Raw genomic sequence first — 15,261 nt, forward strand, 5'->3', positions numbered from 1 at the left:
TAAAGGAGATGAGGATACAGCTCATTCAGGAGACAGCTGCAGATGTGGAAGAGCGCATTGACTCCGACAGAAAGAGCTCAGACGTGGATGCCCAGAGCTGAGAAATACAAAGTTACAGGCTGATGTGCCCTCCAGGCTTCATCTTTGGCTTCTTTTCACTTGGCAACACTCCCTGAGTGGGCTCACACTCCCCTCTCCGCAGGCATACCCTCCTCCTCCATGATTATTAACTGCTAAGTGATGGCCAAGTCAGGACTCCAGCCAAGACCCCAGGCCTGAGCAACAGGCAACAAACGGAGGAACTTTCTGGGCATCCCATCCTCAGTGATTAGGTATCTCATGGATGAAATTCACAACAAGCCCTAATCTCCTCTACTCCACATCTTGTTAATAAAGCCAAATATTAACCCAATTGCCCCAGCCAAACACATGGGAATCATCCGCTCTGAATTGGTTCTTTGTAATCTCACAGATAAAGTCCAGACTACAGTGCATACACAGTCTGCCCAACTCTGGCCTCTGCCTGCCCCTTCAATGCCATCTTCCCTGTGCCTCACACATTTAGCCAAGGGGGGCGACTTTAGTTCTCTGAGCACATCATGCTTTTTCCTCTGCTGGAAATGCCCTGGACCCCACCTTGCCTCCATGTGACCCTCACTCAACCTTAAAGACCAGCTCAACTGTCTTTGAGTTGATTTCCTAACCCCAAACCCCACTCCTGTTGGCAGAAGCCTACCAGTATAGCAATCATTTACTTATGTATCCATTATTGTTACTGGTCTGGAAGCTCCTTATGAACAGGGTCATGTCTTGGTCACTTGTGTCTATGACATTCCAGCTACACAGTAGGTCTGCAACAAGTAACTGCTTTACAGGGTATGGTGATGGCCCAAGGGCAGGTTAGGGGCATGGAGGAGAGGTGGAATGGGTAAATCGCGAGCTCTGTGCTAGAAAGATACTGGAAAATATCATTGTCTATATCATGGAACATATAGAATTCACATGCTGTGAAATGGCCATTTCTATTATTTTAAACTATAGTACTGCTAAAAGAGGAATAAAGTGGATGGAAATAAAACAGCCTCATTTGCAATTTCTTGGTTATTTTTCTCATGTCATGACCGAAACAAAGAAATCCAATAGTAATGGAGCAGAAGCTGAAAGTAGAGGATAATCTGCTCTTAGGGAGTTCGAACGAGAGGCAATTAATAAAGGATTAAGGCTAAGTAAAACCACAGTGGAACGTGTAACTGCAGCACGCTGAAAACCACAGTGGCAATTAGGTAGGAAAAACCCACAATGGGTAAAACATTTGCTACGTCGATGAATAGCTTGTAAGGAGCTTCACAGAGCTAGTCCCCTGTGGACAGACTTCTTTATACACCAGAAGCCAGGGAGCTCAAATCCCAATCCACAGAAAAAGCATGTGAGAAAGTCTGGAATTTAGACTTTCACCTCAAAGTGGTGACAGCCATGCTGCCAATTCCATTCTACTAATGCATAAAGGTGGGGCGCGGTGACCACAGACAACTCACCTCAAAGGACTGACAACTCAGAAGAAACCACGGCCTCCAACTGACCCCAGTGAGGATCATAAGACCACAAGGAGCCTCCCTTCAGACTCTCCGAAGGCTCCAGGGTCTGGCTTCCCCTCCCATTCCTTCTCTCAACAAGTATTCACTGAGGACCTACCTCAGGTCTAGCACCTAAGATACACCAACGAAGAAACACTGTAACCTCCTGACCTTGGTGGGGCTTACACACTCTAGCAGGGGGAGCCAGGTAGCACAGAATAAAGCAGGAAAGAATAGCGTTAGACAATGACAAATTCTAAAGAGGGAAGAAACACAGCAGACAAAGAGGACTGACACTAGGACGAGGGAGGGAGGCGATGGTTGCAGTTTTCATAGGATGGTCACAGGACCTGTGTGAAACTGACTTTCAACAACTACTTGGAGGAAAGGAGAAATTGTTAACTGGAGGGAAGACCCTCACAAAAATGTAACAGTTGCACATTTGAGAAAGAGAGGATTTCTTTCTTCTCAGTTTACAGCTGCCTCAGTTTACTCGATGTAGGGTGACAGCAACGTGATTGAGGGCCACACTCTGCAGTAAGACATACTCGGGTTTGTTTTCTAGCGCTGCCACCTGCAACTGGGAATAACCAGATGTCATGATCTCCATCAGCCAGTCTCACCCAACAGTGGCCAGGCCTCCATACCCTTTACCTTTAGCACCTGGTGAGCTGCAGTTGTCTCAAGCAATGACGTAGACCACAATATGTCCCACGGGCCTCCCCTGCCCCCAAGCACAGCACAGGAACTCATGGCCCTGGTGACCTGACAAACTCAGAATGCCTTAAGTCATTCTCTGCGAACCTGGGTTAAGAAGTTCAGGAGGTTTGGACCATGTCTCATCAGTGTACTGCTCGGCATGGCTTCACAGTCACCCTTCCCTCGCAATATTTATCCTATAGTTTCAAACTCGTAACAACTTAGAAGGTTTGGTGCCACAGGTTGCTCTAATAAATCTTGACATGGAAAAAAAGAAAAGTGAGCGCTCAATATTGGAGGTCACCTAACCTCACAACTCCATTTGACAAACGACAAGACTCATGTCATGTCAACGGTACAGCTGTAAGTTGAGCCTCGGGCCTCTGTGTCCAGGCTGCCACACCTCTTAGAGGGCAGAAGTCATCCATTCTGAGGCTACTCCCTAGCCGTGGATGTCCCTAGTTTCCAAAATGGACTAGAGATGATACTTGAGGCATGTCCAATGAACGAAAGTATTTTTTCCAGGAAATCTCTCTTCATTTGCTCCAGGATCAATGACCATTTACTCTTCTAGGCACAATAATGTATAGCTTTCCATGGGAATGATGTTTTAAAGGATTTTTTTAAAGCAAGTTTTCTAACCACTATCCCAGTGTTGGCCACAACTTCCATACTAACTGTAAACAGCCATACTGGAACATGTGAGGAGGAACCGTGCAGAAGGAAAAAAGCTCACCCACCCATGCAATCGTTATTACTTTCTCCTGATGTTGTTTCTGTATAGCCCCTCAAACCACCTCCAATTACAAGACTCGTCCACTTGGGTATTATCAGTCTCCCCCATGAGGCTCCCTGCTGATGGGGAGGCAGGTGGCCGCAGATGGCTATGCAGCCCTCTGGCCGGGACACTGATGGGCACTTGGGCTCTCCTGTTTACCTTGGCCTCCTCAGCACCCAGGTCCTGAGTGGCCCCTTGAGAGGTTCAGTGCATATTTGTTGAACAAACGAATGTTGAGGAGGCTCAACATTGGGAGGCTATTTAGAATCTAAATGCACTCAATCTGGGAGCTCATGAATTGCTTTTTGTTTTGTTCTCTGTCCACTCTTCTCCCCTCTCCTAAAAAAAGAAGCAGAGCCAGACATACATGTGCACCAACACAACAAAAGGGCAATTTAATCATGATGCGTGTAACACCTCGGATTAGGCATCAGCAGGAGGCTGGGGCGGCCTCGGGCTCGGGGCAGGTGCAGAGACCTGCCCAGGGTGGGGCAGAGGGGACGGCACCGCCCAGAAGTGCACTGCTGAATCTTACAGTGGAGTTGGTGGGTCTTATTCTTAAACTAGTTATTGCTAAACTAAGAGGCGGCTTTGTCATCAAAGCTTTCCGTCCTGTGTCACGCTCAAAATCGAATTTTAATGGCAATCCCTGCACAGTGGGATAATGCATCACCTCCCGGAACTTGCAGTTCCCGCAGGTGGCAGGGCCCTCCTTCAGTCTTATTCTCACTCTCTCCCTCTGACATAATCACACATCATCTGTCATCTTACATAATCTCTCTAACCATTAAATTCTTTATTTTCTTCAGAAACCGAGTTCCACTGGCACACGCACGAGGAAAACTACTTCACCCTTGGTTTGTGGCCTCCCATTAATGAACAAAGAACTGAAAAGAAAATTAACTTTTTTTAACCAGCTAACAAAATTAGGGGACATATTTTCCCACTCTCACTAATCTTACAAATCAATTAAGTCTTAATTGTCCTTGATCGCCATCCTCACTCAGCCCAATGCGTAAGGACTGTTAAAGTACATATTTAAAAATAAAATCAATCCAGTGAAAACAAGAATAAGAGAAGGGAAAAAAAATCAACCTTAAAAGAATTTTAGGTCAACAAAAACTACCAAGCGTAAGTGAAAAAGAGGTACCCCTCGGTGTCCAACATAAAGATAATTAATTAAATAATTAATTTGGTAACTGACATACAAAAAGAATAATCAGAGGATAAATTATTTTCATGTAACGAACAAGGCATTACAAGTGTCATAAATAGCCTTGTCAATGAATTAAAATATATAGGCACACAAATGTAATACCAGACAGGACAGGGTCCAAAGAGAAAAAAAATCTCTTTCAGATAAATTACTCACTGATTAACCTTGGATACAATTATACAACCTCAATACAACAGGGCAAGAAAGAAAAAGCGGAATATATTAAAATGCCCTCAGGCCTACCACGCCATTTCTTTTAAAGAAGCTAGAAGTTTCCTTGAGTCTCAAGGCTGTCTACTTAGCATGGCAGACCTTAGCCAAAATAATCTCCTCAACCCTGTTAGCTGAGCTGAAGATGTGAATCCCAGCACCGGCAAATGCTCCAGAAAATCACAGCCCCAGGACTCCACACAGCCAGCCTCTGCTCAAGATCCATGACCAAACGCCCATTGTAATGTGACGGGGTTTCCAGTCACCGACCTGAGTCAGAGGAGGGTTTATAATGGCATCTGAGCTGCTCACCTGCAGTGGCCCCAATGAGTAATAGAGAAGTGAGCAAGTCGGCCTGCATCATTTCAAGCGGTGCTTTTTTATGCATTTCTATTAAACTCCATTTATCCCACTTGAATCTACCGTCTCTGTGTTTCCACTTAGTCTGAAGGGACACTGTTCACCGCCTCTGGGAGGTGGTGATACGTTACACGTCTCAGGGGCTGTTCCAAAAATTTCCACTGAGTCTTCCATTTTCTAGGAGAAGAAAGTCAATCCTTTCTTTTCAGAGATGATGTCAAGCAGGAGCTGGAATTTTACCCTTTCTTCCAGTAACTACTTCTAAGATGAATAAATAGCTCACATATGTCTCAGCTGAGGGAGTACAGCTCATGATTACCTAAGGTCCCGTGATTATTTTGGCAACAACAGCAGGGCAGGAGGGAGTCTCTAGATCGATCCCTCAGGCCTTCAGAGGAGTCAGAAACAAAGGCCCCTTTGGTGTCAGGAGGGCAGCTGGGGGTCTCACCCAGGCCTGACCCACAAGTCCTGGCTGGTGGGCGGGATCGCACTCGGGAGCTGCCCACCTGTGCTCCTGCCTACCTGGGTACCAAGAAAACGAGGCCAAGCACGGAGGGAGCACAAATATTTACTGTAGGTGAAGGTGTGCCAAGTGACCCTCGGTGGAATTCAGAGGCACTGAGAACACAGTTGGGACAGATTCTGAGAACACACGACAACACGTGCTTCGGCCATCGCCCTGAAGGTGAATGACCTCAGAAGCCTGTGGGATCTAAGGCGAGAGACCAGCAGGCTCGCCACAAGCCTGCCCATTCTCTTCATCGCTGGCACCTTAAGTCATCGTTAACTCAAAATGCACAAGGAAGGAAATCACAAGGAGGGACAGACTTTCGCCAAAGTGAACGAAATGATAGGTAAATGAGCCCACCTTGAAAACTGATTTGGAAAAGCCCAAAGTACAGACTGATGGAACATTGCCAGGAATGAAATACAAAAAATCAAAACAACCCTCCCCCGCAACACAACCCTCACAATCACAAAAGCCTCTGTTTTATCAACTACCTCTAAGATGCTGTCAGTAAGTATACACACTCTCCAGCGTCAACACACCCACCAAACTAACCACTTGAGGAGAACATTTTTATACTCAAGTGGCGAATTCCTGTCATTCCGTTCCTGCCTTCATTTTATATCTTTTCATTATACTCCATAATGACAAGAGAATGTTTTAAATCAACATTTAGTTGCAATACAAGACTCCAAAAAAACCACTTTTTAATTAAAAAAAAACCCATAGCATCAGTGAGAATCGCTCCCATTTCTTTTCTCCTAATTAAATAGAAAATATTTCTTCTTCCTCTTTTCTTGATTTCACCACCATCTTACTCAAATTCTCATCAGAATGAAAGTTCACCTTGTCCTTCTCACAGATGTTGGGGGGAAAAAATGCAATACCCCATAAGTTCTTTGAATTCCTTCTTCTCTTATAGTTTAGTTGCTTGTTTTCTTCGACTGGCACAAGGTAACTCAAACACAAGTAAATAACATACTTCTCAATATGAAATAAAGTCCTTTATTAAAAAATAACTCAGATCTCACTACAGGCTTCGCCATTTCACATTGCCGTTACATTTTTATTGTCTTAGAATTCCATCGATCTTAAGCAACATTTAACATTAGGAAAACTTTTTTGCAAGTAACCGAGCACATTCATATAAAGGTGTGGCCTGCACCCAAACTTATTTTAGCAAGATACAGACTAGTCAACTAACAGTTTATGAATCAACATCAAATGACACAGTCAAGAAACAAAAATCACGTGTTAATCATAACGTATATTCATACGTATGAGTAGTAAGGGTGGGAAAATAACAACAAAACCTCAAGGAAAAATTCAGTTGAGTACGTTCTGGACTTTAATTTCTGTTCTCTCAAAGCAATAGTAGTAATAATAAGAAGAAATGCTCATAGAATAAGTCATGCAAGCCAAATACTAAAGGGAAGAAAAATTTTCTCACTACCAACCAACAATTCAGATATAAACCATAAATCATTCTCCAAGCAAACCATTTCATGACCCAAGATGTTATTTCATTTGAAGCCTGGTACAGCTGTTGTCTCTCTCTTCTCCAGGGAGGTTTCTAAGTCAAATACTCAGCGAAAAGAGAGACCCAAAACAGAGCAGGAAGAAAAACACAATTATTTCCTCCCGAACCAGCAATTTCTAAATCAGAGAACAAGATTCATAAACGTAAGCGGTCTACATTTTCCATTATTTTCAAAGAGAAAACAAAAGTATCCATTGTGCTTTCATTTTTGGAATAGAAAGCATACATTTTCTCAAATAGTCGAGACAGAGATAAGAAAGCAAGAGTAGAGAATGACAATTCAGATCACAGTTCTTTTCAAGTTTCACGCTTTGCCTCCCATCCCGTCTATAATACGTAAGGAGAGCGAAACTGATCAACTACAACTAACCATGAACACCAAAAAGAAGTAATTTATAATGGAAAATTTTGGTCTGTGCTAGAATGCTGCTGCTAATATAAAAACAGTACTGCACCAAAATCAAACTCCGTGCCAACGTTTTGCATTCATATAATAAATATACAGTGGCGTCTTTGTTCTTACCTATAATTGTCCTCAAGGCTCACGATAAACAAGCCACCTCTCCTGCCGGAAGCGTCTGCTTGGGCTGGCGTTGCACTAACACAGCTGGCAATCTACCTCCAGGACCCCTGGGCTCCTGGCCTCGCCTTCTTTTTCCCCTGTGGTGAAGTGCTGCCCGCACACACCTCTGCTAACACGGAGGGACCACCAGCAAGTTTAACACAAATGAGGAGGAATGCACCGAGCTCACTACTTATACCGATGATTCACTTCAATGACAGGAGAAAGAAATGCTTGTTGGTGGAAAAGGAGTTGAATCAAGCCCCACCCCTACCGTAAGGATTAAGTAACTCCACCCAGCTCAGCCATTAGCTTAAATAGCCACCCCGCGCCATCACACTAAGTTAGTTACCTGTAGCACTGCTTCTCCAAATGACACTTCTCAACGGGTAGAAAGATGAACCGAAGGCTTACCAAACAGGATGGGCAGTAACCGGCTCGCACATGGTTTTGTGAATAACTGTAACGGGGGCTGGGCTATTTGCTTATTTAAAGCTGTATCCGAGTTTTCTGGGCAGACAGGCAGAAGAGGTCTGTCCTTCAGCCTTCACAAGGAACTCAGCTTCTCTCTCTGGTTCCTGCCTGCGAGATGGAGGACACAACCTGCTGGCCCCTCAAAGAGCTTGAAGTCTCAAAGGGGAAACAAGGCCAGAACAAAGATAACTATGATACAAACGACAACAGGAAACAGAAGCAACAGAGAGGACTCGGTGCCATGAGAGACAGCACCACCACTCTGTAACTGCACCATCCCCATCCCTGCTGGGCAAGCCCATTTTCAGGTGATCCCGCTGGGTACCCTCGGGTACAGATCCAGGGCACTGAGGCGGAGGCTATCTTGGTACCCTTTAGCACTGTGTCCTGGCTGAGGGTACAGTTCACCAATCCGACCACCCTTTACTGACCTCCCGAGGCCGAGGCAAACGTGTGCTCCTTCTCTGGCTTGTGACTGGCACTAAGCTATGCCTCTCTGCTCTTATTTGAAGCAGGTCAAACCCCACTCTGCAACCCCAGCAGGTGTGGCTGAAACAGGAAGTGTCCCACTTACAGCAAAAGTCTAACTTTCTGCATTAACTCAAATTTGGTGCTGTGTTCACCGGGAAGGGCTCCTGGCACGTCAGCTGAAAAACTCTAACTAGAGTTTCAAGTTCCCACGGGTGCTCAAAGGCTGGGATTCCCAGAGGTACTGGGATGACAAAACAGATCCCCAGCGGCGCCAGCGACCTCTGCTGGCCGGAGGATCACTGACGGCTTGGTGGGGAAAGTCGACTCTAGGTCACTACTGGAAATCCCGTCCCCAAAGACACCCTGTCACAGACAGACAGGCTGAGAGTGCCAAGCATTTTCAGTAGAATTCTCGAACTAACAAGAGAAACACCTCAAGGCTTTAGTATCAAGCAGGTGAGGATAGATAAGTGGTAAACAGGCTAAATTCAGGAGCAGAAACTCCATCTTCTTTGACTATGTCTAAAATTATAAAATTAAACTGTTTCACATTTACACACTGTCTGGAGGGTTAAAGAAATAAAAACCACAATATAGTCTAAGAAAATATACCTAGGGGCCGGGCTGGTGGCACAGTGGTTAGGTGTGCACGTTCCACTTCTCAGTGGCCCAGGGTTCGCCGGTTCAGATCCCAGGTGCGGACATGGCTCCGCTTGGCAAAAGCCATGCTGTGGTAGGTGTCCCATATATAAAGTAGAGGAAGATGGGCAGGGATGTTAGCTAAGGGCCAGTCTTCCTCAGCAAAAAGAGAATGACTGGCAGCAGTTAGCTCAGGGCTAATCTTCCTCAAAAAAAAAAAAAAAGAATATATATGTATATATATATATATATATATATATATATATAAACAAGCTCAATATGTTATTTAACAATTTGCTGGTTCCCTTTAAGATAAAATGTACCTATACTTCTCAACAAATATTACCGAACTATTATGGACTAAATTGTGTCCCCCAAAATTCTTAGGTTGAAGTCCTAACACCCAGTACCCTCAGAATGTGACTGTTTTGGGGGACAGGGGCTTTAAAGAGGCAACTAAGCCAAAACGAGGTCATCAGGGTGGGCCCTAAGCCAATATGACTGGTGTCTTTATAAGAGAAAATTAGGCCACAGACAGGTACAGCCGGAAGACAATGTGAAGACACAGGGAAAAGATGGCCATCTGCAAAGCAAGGAGAGAGACCTCAGAAGAAACCAACCCTGCTGACACCTTGTTCTCAGACTTTCAGCCTCCAGAACCATGAGAAAATAACCTTCTGTTGTTTAAGCCCCGCAGTCTGAGGTGCTTTGTTATGGCAGCCCCAGCAAATTAATACGTTAACGGTCATTTCATTCCAAGTATCAATATAAAAACTGAAGGCAGAATTCAGATTTCTGATTAATCACCATTCTTCCACAGCCAAACACTTCATTTCAGGATGTTTTACTCCCTCCCTGTCTACTGAGGTTCTGCCTTGAAAAATGCCTAGAAAAACCTTATTCTGGCAGAAAGAAAAAAAAATCCTACAAATGACCTTTCAAACTCGTTCCACCACCTCCATTTACAATAAACTTACTGACCAAGTAGTCTACATCCACATCTTTCTCCCCAGCCCGTGGAACTCAGCTTCTGCCCAACCTCCGCTAAAACGCAACCAAACCTAGTCAACAACAACCTTAGCACTGAATTAATAAATGTTAACAACGGAGGAAACATAAGAAGCCTTGGTTCAAGCCCCTCCATCGAGAGGAGGAAATTAGGACCCAACCAGAGCAGCACCACAATCTGGGATAAAGGCTAAAGTCGACTGAACCCAAACATTCAGTCCTAACCCAGTGTTACTATCCCTGCTCCCCCCATACTGGTAACTGAGGATAGCCCGAAATGATCAGTTCCCCAATATCCCGAAAGGAAAACCCACTGTTCCACAGAGCAGCTGTAGTGAACAGAGGCAAGGATGCAGACACACTGGATAACCAGAGCAGAATGGTCAAGGTCTGAGAGTAAGTCTAAAACAGGCTTTCGAAACCTGGGATCTACTGACATTTGAGGCCAGGTAATTCTACACTGGGGGAAGGGGGGGTGTTTCAGTGCATTGTAGGATGTTTAGCAGTATCCCGTCCCCACCCACTTGGTAGGAGTTCTCCCCAGGTGTGACAACCAAAAATATCTCCAGACAGTGATAAGTGGCCCCTGGGAGGTAAAGCGGCCCCCAGTTGAGACCAGTGGCTTAAAAGAACAGGACTTTGTGCAGAGCAAAAGAGTCAGTGGCCTTGGAGAAGGGGTGTGGGGGTGGGGCTTCGGAGGTGATATAGAAGAAGAAAGAACAAGTGCCGTTGTGGACAAACAAGCAACAAGGTAGAGGGAAGGGCAGTTCAGAGTATTTCCCCATCTGAGGGTTGATTTTTGTGTTTCGGGGTTTTATTTTTTCCAAAGCAGTAGAAGACTAGGTTATAGGCTGAGAGTGAGGAGATTAGAGATTGAGTCAAGAATATCAAAGTCTGGAACAACCAGAGGGCAAAAAGGAGCAGAGCTGGGCTGAGTCAAGGATGTCACGAAGCCCTACAGACTGATGGAAGACAGTACCACCAAGTTAGAGTGGCCCCTTCATGCACAAAACTGCAGGTTCCCCCCCACAAAGTTGGAGGACCCAGGAAGAAGGTATGGAGGCTGGCTGGATCGCTGTAATTGGAATTCCTAAGGGAGTATGGACACAGGGGTGCCACAAACATGCTGTAGTTTCCAGGGTCATTGTGGTTAGCAGCGGTACAGGGCAACCTAGAGTTAACTGAGCCTGAAAACAAGGAAACCTGCTAGGAAATCTGTTGCCATAGAATAAACAAAGATGAAGAAAGCCTAAAGAAGAGGTACCACTGAGAAGGAAATGAAGAGCCTTTAGACAATCTAGAGGGCTAAAGACACTCAGCCCCTTTGACTTAATAATTCCAATCCAAGGAATCTTTATCCTAAGGAAATAATCAGGGACACAGTTGAGCGATACAGACCAAGTTCACTACAAAAACGAAACTAAAAAAAACCCTGAAGCAACCTTGATGACCAACCCCAGAGAAAATAAATTACAGATATCTGTATGTTTGTGTCCTCAAGGAATAGTTTAAAACATGGGAAAACATTCACTCTATAATGTTAAGAAATGTAAGCTATGAAATTATATATAACATAGCCCAATTCTGAAGTTTTACATATTTACATGTATACATTTTTATAGCTTCTAAGTCTTACTCTCCATTGACACAACAGCAGATACTATGAAATTTCCATGGTTAAAAAAACAAAACAAAACAAAACATAGGGAAATGGGATTAGAGTCTTGGAGAAGAAGGCACCACAGAAGGAGTGATCAGAGAGGAAAGGAGGAGAGGCAGGAGCCAAGAGTCAAAGGTCAAGGGATACACAAAGGTTGGAGTATGCTGAGCAAATACAGGCCTCTGGATTTGATGAACGGGAAGTTGACGGTATCTTCAGACGGACACCTCAGCTTCACAATGTGGGCAGAATGCAGTTAGCAAAGCAAGAGGAGGGGATAGCCTTCCTTGGAATTCCCCATGGTCCTTCCTGACAAGGAAAGGCCACTGAAGGCACAACTGTGAATGAACAGGGGCGGGTGGACCAGAAGTCTGGTAATAGGAGAAGTTGCTTCTCTTCTCATTTACATTACTTGGGGATTTTTTTCCTAAATTTTATTTTCAAAGTAATGTTAAAAATTTGTGATGATTCTTTAATTCTATATTACTTACAGCTAAATGTACATCTTTTTATGGCTCCTGGCACTTCTGACATATTACCAAAAAAATAGGACTGTAGCACAAAAATTCTAAGTGTAGTACTGTTTACTATACATAGAAGATGGTGATAGTTTGTACAGTGAGATTTTATGAAATACCACCAAGGGTCACACTGCATCAGTATGTTCCAATGGAAAGCAGAGGAAGTGTACAAAAGGTCATTAAAATTTGTTAACACAACCAAAAGGAATAAGAAAAGTATGAAAGCTGACTTCATTCAAAGCAAGATCTTATTAAGAACACAAAATTTGAACTTCATAGTAGTATTCCAAAGACTTTTCAGTGTTTGTATTTTGTCTGCTTTTGTTTTTAATCTTAGAAGGATTTGTAAATTACTGAGATCATCTTGAGATTTTCTTCCTTAAAATCCATCGTGAACTTACCCATACTCTGCAGCCTTCAAAAATCATGTTTCTAAAAATAACATTACAAATTATTACAAAATGTTCAGTTCACCATAAAATACTGTTTAAAAAGCATTATTCTAAATATTATAGCATTATTCCAAATACATAAACTATTTCCATATACATATAGTATAAACATAGGCAAAGGATTAGAAGAAAATAAAACCAAATGGTAACCAATGATCTCTCTCTGGCTGTTTGGATTACAGGTGCATCAGCGCTTTATGTTTTATCTTTCCTAATGTCTAATTATTTTATAATCAGAAAAAATTATTTAAAAATTGCTAAGAATGTATTATCACGTACTTATTTATTTATTTACTTTTAGAAAGATTAACCCTGAGCTAAGATGTGCTGCCAATCCTCCTCTTTTTGCTGAGGAAGGCTGGCCCTGCTAACATCCGTGCCCATCTTCTCTACTTTCTATGTGGGACGCCTACCACAGCATGGCTTTTGCCAAGCGGTGCCATGTCCACACCCGGGATCCGAACCGGCAAACCCCGGGCCACCAAGAAGGGGAACTTGTGCACTTAACCACTGCGCCACCAGGCCGGCCCCATTACCACTTATTTAAAAAGAATGAGTAACCAAATGAAGAATCCAAATGCTGGAGGGGGAAAAAAACACAAATTTCTGTGTTTTGTTCAAAACCAGCTACAGCAGAAGAGAAACTAGGGCACTTGGAGGGGGAGGAATAAATTGAACAAAACAAGGATGACATGACACAGGCAAAAATCTTTACATAACACAGGCAAGGTTTAGTGATTATAACACAAAGTCTTGAATTTCCTCACAAGGTCTTAAATCAAATCCTCCTAACTCGGATTGGCCTTTTCTTCCAACGCCATTACAAAAAAGGACAATGTGTGGTTTACATGCTTCACAGGTTAATACAACCAAGTCACTAGTGACCTTATCAAAACATCTAAAAGAAGAAAACTGTCTCATCAAGAAGGGGGAAAGGTCTCTTGAATGTTTAAACATCAGTCAGTAACATAACGTTGTGTGCCTGCTCTGCTCAAGGCACTGGCCAAGACCCAATGATTTGTATCCTCAAGCATTTATAAGCTGACAGCTTACAGACAGTTCCCTGACTTATGAAATGTTCATTATTTATCTCCTTCACATCTCCACTTGGAGCTCTAAGAGACCTAACGTGAATTGATTCTGACTCTACACCAGTTCCCCAGCTAACCTTTGCATCTCGGTGGCCACCAGCCAGCCAGCTGTTCAAGCCGAAATTTCCTCGATTCTCTTCTTCTCTTTATCCCTCACACATCCAGTCCATCAGTAGGCCCTAAGACCTCCATTGCCAAAATAAATTCCCAGTCATCCCCTTCTCTTCATTCTGGATGTTACCACACAGGTGTTCAAACCATCCTCTCTCACCCAGGCTATGGTGAGAGCCTCTTATCTGGCCTCCGGGCCACTCTTTGCTGCAACAAGAGTCATACCAAGCCACTCTCCTGTCTGGCAACTCTCTCTGCTGGTTCCCACAACCATAAGCATAAAATGCAAATTCCATGGTAGCCCTCACAGCCCTCATGAGCCATGGCTTCGGGCCTGGTCCTTCCCCTTCACCCCCACCACTCGCCCCTTCACTTCCTCTCCCCCAAGCCCCACCAGTCTTCTTGCTCTTCCTCAAACCTCTGAAAGGCACTTCCACGTGAGAGCCTTGCATCATACTGGCTGTGCCTCTTTCAGAAGCTCGTTCCCCCAGTTCTTCCAGCTGGCTCTCATCTTCTCATGAACCTGCAGTAAGAGTCTTTATGCAGATGGAAGTATCAACTGGTACCACACTTTAGGAAAGCAAATGGGTAATATATCACAAAAGTATTTAAGTCCTAATATTCCTTGACTTTGTAATCCCATTTCCAGGGAGGTATCATATGAACATAATCTAATTAAAACTAAATTTTTTTGCACAGATATTCACCGAACCTTTCCTCTCTTATACGAAACATTGGAAATTTAAACAGAACAGAAATGATTAAATAAGGTTGTATATATTAAGAAAATGAAATGCTGAATATCACATATTGGAACGTTAAGTGACAAAAAAAGTAGGCTAGGAAAATTTCCTTATATTATGATGCTAATTATGTAAAAACAAACATTCCCCACCAAAAAACAACTGAAAGGAAAATGCCAAAATATTGATGTTCCTTGTGTTGTTGGTAGTTTTTTCTTCTAATTTTTCCTAATTTTTTTCCAGATTTAGAAAAATGTGTATGTTTAACTTTCACAATTGGTGAAGGAAAACCCCTTATTTTAAATAAAAGATATAATGCTATAAATAGTTGTTAGCTTTCTAACACACCACTGAAAAGGCGTATTTTAAAGCACAGTGTTAAAGTTAAAAAGCTTCTATACAAGATACATAATAAATCAAGTGAGAAAAATATTTGTAATATGTTGCAGGTGGGGAGTTAAATCCCCTATTCCACAAAGAACTCTTACAAGTCAATGAAAAACTAACCACCTAAAGGAAAAATGGACAAAGGATGCAAAATTAGCACGTCTTTTATAAAAGAGGGAAGAGGAAATACAAATGTATGAAGAGATACTCAACCTGACTGAAGAGACAAAATGAGATATTTTTACCTTCCATAATGG

At 43.2% G+C, this 15,261-nt stretch overlaps 1 protein-coding gene across 6 annotated transcripts in view; it reads right to left on the reverse strand.

Annotated features, from left to right (window-relative positions):
• Positions 1 to 15,261, reverse strand: part of NEDD4L (NEDD4 like E3 ubiquitin protein ligase) — a 337,485-nt gene that overhangs the window by 168,123 nt on the left and 154,101 nt on the right. The window contains exon 1 of one of the 6 annotated variants that reach the window (XM_046671964.1): positions 7,409 to 7,665. The exons of 4 other annotated variants lie outside the window; for them this stretch is intronic. The gene's annotated coding sequence lies outside the window, so the exon portion shown is untranslated. Of the gene's footprint in view, positions 1 to 7,408; positions 7,666 to 15,261 lie in introns of those variants that run through there. One more of the 6 variants, XM_046671966.1, reaches the window with a different exon arrangement.

This window comes from Equus quagga, chromosome 9, assembly GCF_021613505.1.
Source record: "Equus quagga isolate Etosha38 chromosome 9, UCLA_HA_Equagga_1.0, whole genome shotgun sequence".
Taxonomy (NCBI): Eukaryota; Metazoa; Chordata; class Mammalia; order Perissodactyla; family Equidae; genus Equus; species Equus quagga.